Source organism: Leuresthes tenuis, unplaced genomic scaffold (genome assembly GCF_036924035.1).
Source record: "Leuresthes tenuis unplaced genomic scaffold, fLeuTen1.0.hap1 SCAF_1, whole genome shotgun sequence".
Classification (NCBI taxonomy): Eukaryota; Metazoa; Chordata; class Actinopteri; order Atheriniformes; family Atherinopsidae; genus Leuresthes; species Leuresthes tenuis.
The window spans coordinates 9,936,831-9,948,942 of record NW_027325355.1 but is presented as its reverse complement, the minus strand read 5'-3'; the positions used below and the strand labels follow the sequence as shown (position 1 = coordinate 9,948,942).

General features: G+C 45.7%; 1 protein-coding gene and 1 pseudogene across 1 annotated transcript in view; both read right to left on the bottom strand.

The window, feature by feature from the left end:
• The window catches only part of LOC140292462 (NLR family CARD domain-containing protein 3-like), a 596,771-nt gene that overhangs the window by 52,743 nt on the left and 531,916 nt on the right, over positions 1–12,112 (bottom strand). The window lies entirely within an intron of this gene.
• LOC140281537 (5S ribosomal RNA) lies at positions 9,933–10,034 on the bottom strand (annotated as a pseudogene).

The window sequence follows — 12,112 nt, the reverse complement described above, 5'->3', positions numbered from 1 at the left end:
ACATGTAACAACAACTCAGTGTTTAAGCCTGGGTCATCTTTATAGTCTGCTGCTGCTCTTATTCCACATATTGTTCTCACTCAGTAACACAAAAAGTAACACATGTTGTGCACGGCACTGGTCCCACAGTTACAGTTTCACAGTTACAGTTTTACAGTTACAGTTTCACAGTTACAGTTTTACAGTTACAGCAGTGAATCAACAGAAAGGACGATGCGGTAGATTGTGTCTGTTTCTGCTTGAACTAAGCTGCCAACAGCAGATATTATAGTCAAACATTAAAAATAGTTTCCGTTACCTTCAGACGGAGAATTTCACGGAGCAAATAATCTGCGTCACAAAAAGATGGAAGTTTAGTGGAAAGAGAAACTAAACTCTGAAAGACATATCCAGAGAGGCGTTTTGTCTGAAATTAACATCCTAAATAGTTCAGTTTAACTATGGAGGAGAAATGTTAACATCTAAATGATTGATGGACTTTACACAGCCCGGCATCACTGTGAAACTGTTCAACTGTAAAACAAATACCAAGAAAACTGATCTTTTCCTGATAAGTTCAGGAAACTTTAGTGATATTAAGTAACTTCCCTCAAACAGATCGGTCAACATGTGTCGTAGTGAAGTTACTGCATAAAGTCTCATATCATATTCAAAGTTTACTTTCATAAACTAAAAAGAGGTTGAGAAACAGTAAATACAAAGTCATTATAGATTCACTTGCTGTGTCACCAAAGATATATTGTCTGTCAACAGCCTCCTTGATTCTCTTACCATCAGCTGATTTAAATGTTAATCTTTCATCCATCACAAACAAACAGGATGGAAAATACAGGCTGAATCCAGACAAACAGGTTCATTGCAGACCTGTAGAAGCATCTTTTGTCACTCTGTATGTTTTTTTTTCCATCAGGTGACTCTGTGGGTTTGTCTTTTCATTGTAAGTTTTACTTTTACACTGATTTCACAGATTCAGCCTCCTGCTGTCCTTATAATGTGAGTATTGATGTTTATTATAACAGTTACTGAATAGGCACAAGTACGGAGGAAATTATTTTAGTGTTTTTACAGACAACCCTTGCTTTATTTAGGAATACATTTTCTAAAGGAAAATGATTTCCTGGTGCAGGAGCTACTGATACTGCAGCCTCTCTGTGAGCTGTTGCCCTTCAGGAAGAATTCATGTAAATGTTCTTGTGTCATAACTGAAGGTAACTTAGTGGCCAATATAGATACATCCCAGGTCCCCAAAGAACGATGAAACAGTTTGATCAGAAGGTGAACACAATGATATTTCATGGATAAAATACTCAAATTTCATATCATTTTTGGATTTCCAGTCATAACATCAGTGAGTCCTTTAAAACAGATGCCTGTGTTTTCTTTAACTCCACATTGTTCTGAGACTGAGTCAGAGGAGGAGGAGTCTGACAGCTTCAGATGCTTCATCTCCTCTTTCAAACCCTCCATCTTATTGTCTCAGATTACAGACATGTTTCCCTCTCTGAAGGCAACCATCAGTGGTGGTTCTGGGTCCTCTTCTTCTTATTTCCTTCTTTTCCTGAACTGGGCACCTGATGACTTTCTTGACCTTTTATATTCCATCCTTCATTGAACACGCACTTGACTTGCTCTGTGAAAAGCCTCTGACGTAATCTGCATCTGTCTTCTTCTTCTGCATGATACGCTGTATGGTTTCAGCTTGTTACATATTGTTGGAACTAGAAAAACCCAAACAGTCGAATCTGTATATTCAGCTATAAAAATAACTGAATACTTTTTTTTTCTTCCTCTCGTGCACCCTTTCACAGATTGCGCCCTGGGTCGATTTCCCACTTTGATCATAGCAAAAACCGCCCCTGGCAAGCATCCAAGTTACCAGGTAGCTGTTACCCTAACAGTGCCTGTGGGCAGCTGCTCATGTGGAACGTCCTGTAGTGCACTGCGTCGGCTGCATTCCTGGCTGTGTCAAACAATGTCAATTGAAAAAGACGAGCTTCAGCATCTGAGTCACAGCAGAGTGATAGAGCCATGTGCCAGCCTTTAAAAACAGACGGCATTCTTTGCTTCCATCCACCAAGTAACTCGCACTGTTACTGTGCAAACCTATGTTTGTTGTTGTACTGTATTTTAAAAAAATATATTTTTATATAATAATGAAAAGTTTCTCAGCCTGATAGCTGTTTGTGAAGTTTTGTGCTCGTGCGCTACGTTCACTCACATCCTGTGCATCTCTGGGGGCTAAGCCCCCCCTGTCCTTAAGACCTAGTGACGCCCCTGACATCAACTCAAATCCTCCTTCCTTTTAAGGGTTAACATGTTGCTGAATAACTTTTATCTTTTGTAGGATCTACTCTTTCATTCTCAACCATTCTAAGAATTTGGTTAGATTTTCATCAGCAGGAGCAGCTCTTTACAGAGTTTTTATGAATGCAGTCCCTGATCTTTAACATCTCCTCTAAACTGACTTTTAGACACTTCAGAGTTTCTTCTCCTGCTGACACCTGAAAAACAGCAGCATCTGTACTGTGGATGTAATGAATAAATATCAACAACAGAAACTAAAGGATTATTTAAAGAATGATTTCAGTCTGAATGTGAAGTCTGACTGAAAGAGCAGCAGAATCCCACACTGCAGGTTCTGATTGGTCCAACAGGATCCTGCAGCACAATGCAGGAAGTGAAAAGACTGAACCACAATGAACACTAAACACCTTCATACATACACTGCATCACAGCTTCATAACGGAAGGTCTGACAGGAAGCTGCTCTTTCTGACTTTAAAGGTGGAGACGACACTTTGATTCCAGGAACTAAAAACATGAAGCAGTTTGTTTGAGAAGGAAACAAACAAACAAAAAACCATCAGCTGATCATCATGTTGATTGATTCCAGTTAATCAATAATCTGATAATCGTCTATATTTGTTTTCAAACACAAACTGATCAAAGTTTGCTCTGAAATAAGAAGTGAACATGTTCTCCAACATTACAGAGCAGAAACAAACAGGAAAGTTTGAACTTACAGATTGTTCAGAGCTAAAGAAGGAGAAGAGACTGACTGAGACGCAGGTGAGCTGCTTCCTGGAACCAGTCAGAGCAGAGTCCACCTGTGATGGAGGCAGGACTGATAGAAGCTGTCTGACGAGTGGAGCTAAAACACATCTCCAAGTTACTGAACAACAAAGTCTGAACTTTGTACTGCTGTTCTATCTGAATGATCCAACCTCTAAATTCCACTCATGAACACGTCTGTGCTTTCTGTAGGGCTGTCTCAGGTGTGTTCATGTGTGACTGATGATTTCTGACTCTCCTTTAGAGGCTGCTAAAGTACACAGAACCTCTTTTTAAGTAGAGGCACATATACTTTTGTAAAAAATTAACTAAAATACTTTGTCAAAAATAAAAGTTCTGCTTCAACTTAAAAAGTACAGGTTCTGAAATGTACCTTTTTGGTCTAAAAGTATAAAGTAACCTGTTTTAAGGGAAATTTCAACAGCTCTGTGAATGCAAAGCTAACTGAACCTCACATCATCACCTTTATTCAACCAGGAAGTCTCACTGAGATCAGAGAGCTAATGCAAGAGTGTCCGGATCATCATCTGATCTGAGGAATCTTAAATCTCTGTGATTTTAAACTGGATGAAGAAGGAATTACTGAAGATAATCTACACTGTCAACACATTTGCCAAGAATCCTTCTTCCAGCCGACAGCTTCAAACAGTTAAACACAGTGATGGATGAGGACTATCTTCCTGCTCTGAATCTGCTGTGAGCAGAGTTCACTTTCATCCATGTCATTAGTTTCTGACTCTTCTTGTCACAGACGCCACGCTCAGTCTCTTCGTCTCTGTCTCGTTATTTTTGTTGTTATGTCTGTCACCGGCCGATGGAAACACCACCCATTACTGTCCCATCCATGTAGGCTGAAAGCAGTCCTAATGTTGGGAAGACTCATCAGTGGGTTCTGGTTGTTAACACATAGATGAGGAGACAGTTCAGTGTGTGAGGATAAAAGCAGAGGAGAACCTGGGACATCTGAGCAGATCTGGGATCAGCACCTTGGATATCAGCAGGGATTCTTAGGAAGGAAGGAAATGGGATGAATCTGCAGACTGCAGGAAGATCTGTTAACAGTCTGCAGACTAATGTGAGACAATGTGAGACAATAATATTTCTGTGTTCTGCTTAGCTTCCGAGATCGGACGAGATCGGGCGTGTTCAGGGTGGTATGGCCGTAAGCGAGAGAATCAGTGACAAATCAGCTTTATATAGATGCTGAAACAACATCTATTACTGTGTTCTGACTTCTAGAATATAATGTAACTGTTTAAAAATGAGCAATTTGTGATGATTTCATCTAACTAAGCAGCCTCGGTCTCTCTGTGTGACGCTGAACACAAAACTACACACAGGGAACAGAAGAGGTCGACAGACACAAAGTTATCTGAGAGTCTCACTTTCAGCTGCAGAGAACCAACACGAGAGAGAAGAACATGTGCAGGATCAGCATCAGCCTCTCAAGCCAATTAGGTGAAAAACTAAAAGAAACATATGGTTCAAGCAGCTATATAATAGATATTTGTTACGGTGACTTTTGCTTACGGCCACACCACCCTGAACATCCCGATCTCGAAAGCTAAGCAGGGGGCCTGGTTAGTATTTGGATGGGAGACCGGCTGGGAATAACAGGTGCTGTAAGCTTTTTCTCTTCTCTCTACAACCTGCAGGGGGCGCTGACACACTTCACATCCACAATCAAATCAATTCACCAGAAAGCTTCTTTTTTTAAACAAATTCTCTAGAAACTGGAAGTGATCAATGCTGGATCATCACTGGAATCACACAGTCTTAAAGTGGAGCTTCTTCTTCTTATGTTTCTATGCAGCTGAACACTCACATCATGATGATGACTGACATGTGTAGAAATCCTGCTCTTCAGCACATTTAATTTCTCATCCAACGAGGTTTAAAGTTCCCATTTTTCAGCTTTGATGCTGCTTCCACATCTCTTATTGTCTGTAATGCAGCTTCAGCTGTTATTTGATGTCTTTTGTTGAAACATGTGATCACCTCATGACACATCAGGAAGTTGATCAGCTTCAGCTGCTGCTGATTTGTTGGCAGACGCCTCAGTTTCTCTTTGGCTCTCAGTTTGCTGGTTCCTGGATTTCCTGGATCTGTTGACATGTCCCAGGTACTTGTTGTGTTTGATCCTCATACATTTAACTTTGTCCTTAGAAAGGATGAGTTCCAAAAAGGGAAACAGGGACTGCTTTTGCATTTGACACAGCCTATATCATGCCAATGTTCATTTGGGGCTGCAGTTTTTGCTTTAGTTTCAGACTTGTTATTAGACTGGAATGTTGAGGAGTTTCTGTGACAGATAGGCTCCACTCCCCCTGAAACCATGAATTAAAGAAAGTGGAAGGATGGAAAGTTTTGGGGACATTTATTCATTCATTCCACTTCAGCATTTCTGTTTCAGGGAAGATTCCAACTTTAATGACATTTTTTTTTTAAATCAGATTTAATGTGAAGTTATCCTGAAGAAAATGAATATGACCACTTACAAAACAATAATGGACTTTTAAATCAGTTTTTCAAAGAGGTAAGTTATGGTTGAAATTTCTTATGGCTTTGATTTAGATTCAATTTGATGGTCAGTTCACCCCCAGACGGTGCAACTTAACCCCTGACCCGGATCAGCTTAACCCTAACCTGGGGCAAACAGGAAGCCTTTAGCTTATAATTCACTTAAAAAAGCTGATTATGAACTTCTTTCAATTTGATTAGTGTTGATTTTGAGTCAGGTGACAGTGGTGTAGATCCTTTACAAGCACTGATGCCACACTGAGAAATATTCAACTCCCAGTAAAAGTTCTGAATCTAAAACCTCACTCAGGCAAAAGAATCAAAGTGTCATCAGCAACATTTACTAACACTTCCACCAGTAAAAGTATTTATTCTGCAGAGCAGCTCTCAGTGTTTGCTGTTAGATATAAAGTTGCCTGTTTGACAGTTTAAAGTGGCTGCACGTGCACTTTTTCTATCTGGCCTCAGTAAATCTCTGTAATTTATTCATTTGTGTTTGGAAAACAATGGAAACTTTATTTCTGAGCCCACATCAGTGGGTTCTGGTTGTTAACACGTAGATGAGGAGACAGTTCAGTGTGTGAGGATAAAAGCAGAGGAGAACCTGGGACATCTGAGCAGATCTGGGATCAGCACCTTGGATATCAGCAGGGATTCTTAGGAAGGAAGGAAATGGGATGAATCTGCAGACTGCAGGAAGATCTGTTAACAGTCTGCAGACTAATGTGAGACAATAATATTTGTGTGTGTTTGGTATCCAGAAGAATTCAGACAGATGAAGTCACTGTGAGCTGAGCAGTGCTGGAAGATGATATGACAGAGTGACCTAAATGAGGTTTGTGTGTGCGCTCATTTCCAGTCTTTGACAAAGATTGAAAAGTGAATTTATTTGAGTGATTCTCCCCCCTGAGCTGTCACCTTATCGTGGTGGGGGAGTTTGCGTGCCCCAATGAGTCTGGGAGCTATGTTGCCCGGGGCTTTAAGCCCCTGGTAGGGTCACCCAAGGCAAACAGATCCTAGATGAGGGACCAGACAAAGAACAGCTCAAAAGACACCTTATGATGAACAAAAAATTTGGACCTCGTGATCCCTTGCCCGGATATGGGACACCGGGGCCTCCCCTCGGAGCCAGGCCCGGGGGTGGGGCCCGGCAGCGGGCGCCTGGTGGCCGGGTCTGTGCCCATGGGGCTCGGTCGGGCATAGCCCGAAATGATGACGTGGGTCCCCCTTCCGACGGGCTCACCACCCGTGGGAGGGGCCAAGGGGGTCGGGTGCGATGTGAGCTGGGTAGCAGCCGAAGGCAGAGGCCTTGGCGGTCTGATCCTCGGCTACTGAAGCTAGCTCTTGGGACGTGGAATGTCACCTCTCCGTTGGGGAAGGAGCCGGAGCTGGTGCGCGAGGCTGAGCGGTTCCGGCTAGATATAGTCGGACTCACCTCGACACACGGCTTGGGCTCTGGAACCAGTCCTCTTGAGAGGGGTTGGACTCTCTTCCACTCTGGAGTTGCCCGTGGTGAGAGGCGCAGAGCAGGTGTGGGCATACTTATTGCCCCCCGGCTGTGTGCCAGTACATTGGGGTTTACCCCAGTGAACGAGAGGGTAGCCTCCCTCCGCCTTCGGGTGGGGGGACGAGTCCTGACTGTTGTTTGTGCCTATGCGCCAAACAGCAGTTCAGAGTACCCACCCTTTTTGGAGTCTCTGGGGGAGGCACTGGAGAATGCTCCTACCGGAGACTCCCTCGTTCTGCTGGCGGACTTCAATGCTCACGTGGGCAATGACAGTGAGACCTGGAGGGGTGTGATTGGGAGGAACGGCCCCCCCGATCTGAACCAGAGTGGTGTTATGTTGTTGGACTTCTGTGCTGGTCATGGACTGTCCATAACGAACATCATGTTCAGACATAAGGGTGTCCATATGTGCACTTGGCACCAGGACACCCTTGGCCGCAGTTCGATGATCGACTTTGTGGTTGTATCATCGGACTTGCGGCCGTATGTCCTGGACACTCGGGTGAAGAGAGGGGCGGAGCTGTCAACTGATCACCACCTGGTGGTGAGTTGGCTCCGCTGGTGGGGGAGGATGCCGATCAGACCTGGCAGGCCCAAACGTATTGTGAGGGTCTGCTGGGAGCGTTTGTCAGAATCCCCCGTCAGAAGGAGCTTTAACTCCCACCTCCGGCAGAGCTTCAACCATATCCCGGGGGAGGTGGGGGACATTGAGTCCGAATGGGCCATGTTCCGTGACTCCATTGCCGAGGCAGCTGATCGGAGTTGTGGCCGTAAGGTGGTCGGTGCCTGTCGTGGCGGCAACCCTCGAACCTGCTGGTGGACACCAGTGGTGAGGGAAGCCGTCAAGCTGAAGAAGGAGTCCTATCGGGCCTTTTTGGCCAGTGGGACCCTGGAAGCAGCTGATAGGTACCGACAGGCCAGACGGGCTGCGGCTTCGGCGGTTGCTGAGGCAAAAACTCGGGCCTGGGAGGAGTTCGGTGAGACCATGGAGAACGATTTCCGGACGGCCTCGAAGAGATTCTGGTCCACCATCCGGCGTCTCAGGGGGGGGAAGCGGCTCACAGTCAACACTGTCTACAGTGGGGACGGGGCTTTGCTGACCTCAACTAGGGATGTTGTGAGTCGGTGGGGGGAGTACTTCGAGGAACTCCTCAATCCTACCAACACGTGCTCGGAAGAGGCAGAGTCGGAGAGCTCGGAGACGGGGCCTCCCATTTCTGGGGCTGAGGTTGCCGAGGTGGTCAAAAAGCTCCTCGGTGGCAAGGCCCCGGGGGTGGATGAGGTCCGTCCTGAGTTTCTCAAGGCTCTGGATGTTGTAGGGCTGTCTTGGCTGACACGCCTCTGCAGCATCGCGTGGACATCGGGGACAGTGCCTCTGGACTGGCAGATTGGGGTGGTGGTCCCCCTCTTTAAAAAGGGGGACCGGAGGGTGTGTTCCAACTATAGGGGTATCACACTCCTCAGCCTCCCTGGTAAGGTCTATTCGGGGGTATTGGAGAGGAGGATCCGTCGGATAATCGAGCCTCGGATTCAGGAGATGCAGTGTGGCTTTCGTCCTGGCCGTGGAACAGTGGACCAGCTCTATACCCTCGGCAGGATCCTGGAGGGTGCATGGGAGTTCGCCCAACCAGTCTACATGTGTTTTGTGGACTTGGAGAAAGCGTTCGACCGTGTCCCTCGTGGAGTCCTGTGGGGGGTGCTCCGGGAATATGGAGTGCCGGACCCCTTGATAAGGGCCGTTTGGTCTCTGTATGACCGGTGCCAGAGTTTGGTCCGCATTGCCGGCAGTAAGTCGGATACGTTTCCGGTGAGAGTTGGACTCCGTCAGGGCTGCCCTTTGTCACCGATTCTGTTCCTAACTTTTATGGACAGAATTTCTAGGCGCAGCCAGGGTGTTGAGGGTGTCCGATTTGGCGACCTCAGAATCGGGTCTCTGCTTTTTGCAGATGATGTGGTTCTGTTAGCGTCGTCAGGCCGTGACCTTCAACTCTCACTGGAGCGATTCGCAGCCGAGTGTGAAGCGGCTGGGATGAGAATCAGCACCTCCAAATCCGAGACTATGGTTCTCAGCCGGAAAAGGGTGGAATGCTCTCTCCGGGTCGGGAATGAGATCCTTCCCCAAGTGGAGGAGTTCAAGTATCTCGGGGTCTTGTTCACGAGTGAGGGACGAATGGAGCGGGAGATTGACGGGCGGATCGGTGCGGCGTCTGCAGTGTTGCGGGCTCTGCACCGACCTGTCGTTGTGAAGAGGGAGCTGAGCCAGAAGGCGAAGCTCTCTACTTACTGGTCAATCTACGTTCCCATCCTCACCTATGGTCACGAGTTGTGGGTAGTGACCGAAAGAACAAGATCGCGAATACAAGCGACCGAAATGGGTTTCCTCCGCAGGGTGTCTGGGCTCTCCCTTAGAGATAGGGTGAGAAGCTCAGTCATCCGGGAGGGGCTCGGAGTAGAACCGCTGCTCCTCCGCATTGAGAGGAGTCAGATGAGGTGGCTCGGGCATCTGGTTAGGATGCCCCCTGGGCGCCTCCCTGGGGAGGTGTTCCGGGCACGTCCCACTGGGAGGAGACCCCGGGGAAGACCCGGGACATGTTGGAGAGACTATGTCTCTCGGCTGGCCTGGGAACGCCTCGGGGTCCCCCCGGAAGAGCTGGAAGAAGTGGCCGGGGACAGAGACGTCTGGGTTTCTCTGCTCAAGCTGCTGCCCCCGCGACCCGACCCCCGGATAAGCGGCAGATGATGGATGGATGGATGGATGATTTCCTTCCTGATGTGAAGTATGTCATGAAGCTGTCCGTGTTGAGTGAGCAGCAGCGCCTCCTGCAGGTGTAAAAAGCTTACAGCACCTGGTATTCCCAGGCGGTCTCCCATCCAAGTACTAACCAGGCCCGACCCTGCTTAGCTTCGGGCGTGTTCAGGGTGGTATGGCCGTAAGCGAGAGAATCTGTCACAAATCAGCTTTTTATAGATGCTGAACCAACATCTATTACTGTGTTCTGACTTCTAGAATATAATGTAACTGTTTAAAAATGAGCAATTTGTGATGATTTCATCTAACTAAGCAGCCTCGCTCTCTCTGTGTGACGCTGAACACAAAACTACACACAGGGAACAGAAGAGGTCGACAGACACTAAGTTATCTGAGCGTCTCACTTTCAGCTGCAGAGAACCAACACAAGAGAAGAACATGTGCAGGATCAGCATCAACCTCTCAAGCCAATTAGGTGAAAAACTAAAAGAAACATATGGTTCAAGCAGCTATATAATAGATATTTGTTACGGTGACTTTTGCTTACGACCACACCACCCTGAACATCCCGATCTCGAAAGCTAAGCAGGGGGCCTGGTTAGTATTTGGATGGGAGACCGGCTGGGAAAAACAGGTGCTGTAAGCTTTTTCTCTTCTCTCTACAACCTGCAGGGGGCGCTGAAACACTTCACATCCACAATCAAATCGATTCACCAGAAAGCTTCTTTTTTTAAACAAATTCTCTAGAAACTGGAAGTGATCAATGCTGGATCATCACTGGAATCACACAGTCTTAAAGTGGAGCTTCTTCTTCTTATGTTTCTATGCAGCTGAACACTCACATCATGATGATGACTGACGTGTGTAGAAATCCTGCTCTTCAGCACATTTAATTTCTCATCCAACGATGTTTAAAGTTCCCATTTTTCAGCTTTGATGCTGCTTCCACATCTCTTATTGTCTGTAATGCAGCTTCAGCTGTTATTTGATGTCTTTTGTTGAAACATGTGATCACCTCATGACACATCAGGAAGTTGATCAGCTTCAGCTGCTGCTGATTTGTTGGCAGACGCCTCAGTTTCTCTTTGGCTCTCAGTTTGCTGGTTCCTGGATTTCCTGGATCTGTTGACATGTCCCAGGTACTTGTTGTGTTTGATCCTCATACATTTAACTTTGTCCTTAGAAAGGATGAGTTCCAAAAAGGGAAACAGGGACTGCTTTTGCATTTGACACAGCCTATATCATGCCAATGTTCATTTGGGGCTGCAGTTTTTGCTTTAGTTTCAGACTTGTTATTAGACTGGAATGTTGAGGAGTTTCTGTGACAGATAGGCTCCACTCCCCCTGAAACCATGAATTAAAGAAAGTGGAAGGATGGAAAGTTTTGGGGACATTTATTCATTCATTCCACTTCAGCATTTCTGTTTCAGGGAAGATTCCAACTTTAATGACATTTTTTTTTTAAATCAGATTTAATGTGAAGTTATCCTGAAGAAAATGAATATGACCACTTACAAAACAATAATGGACTTTTAAATCAGTTTTTCAAAGAGGTAAGTTATGGTTGAAATTTCTTATGGCTTTGATTTAGATTCAATTTGATGGTCAGTTCACCCCCAGACGGTGCAACTTAACCCCTGACCCGGATCAGCTTAACCCTAACCTGGGGCAAAGAGGAAGCCTTTAGCTTATAATTCACTTAAAAAAGCTGATTATGAACTTCTTTCAATTTGATTAGTGTTGATTTTGAGTCAGGTGACAGTGGTGTAGATCCTTTACAAGCACTGATGCCACACTGAGAAATATTCAACTCCCAGTAAAAGTTCTGAATCTAAAACCTCACTCAGGCAAAAGAATCAAAGTGTCATCAGCAACATTTACTAACACTTCCACCAGTAAAAGTATTTATTCTGCAGAGCAGCTCTCAGTGTTTGCTGTTAGATATAAAGTTGCCTGTTTGACAGTTTAAAGTGGCTGCACGTGCACTTTTTCTATCTGGCCTCAGTAAATCTCTGTAATTTATTCATTTGTGTTTGGAAAACAATGGAAACTTTATTTCTGAGCCCACATCAGTGGGTTCTGGTTGTTAACACGTAGATGAGGAGACAGTTCAGTGTGTGAGGATAAAAGCAGAGGAGAACCTGGGACATCTGAGCAGATCTGGGATCAGCACCTTGGATATCAGCAGGGATTCTTAGGAAGGAAGGAAATGGGATGAATCTGCAGACTGCAGGAAGATCTGTTAACAGTCTGCAGACTAATGTG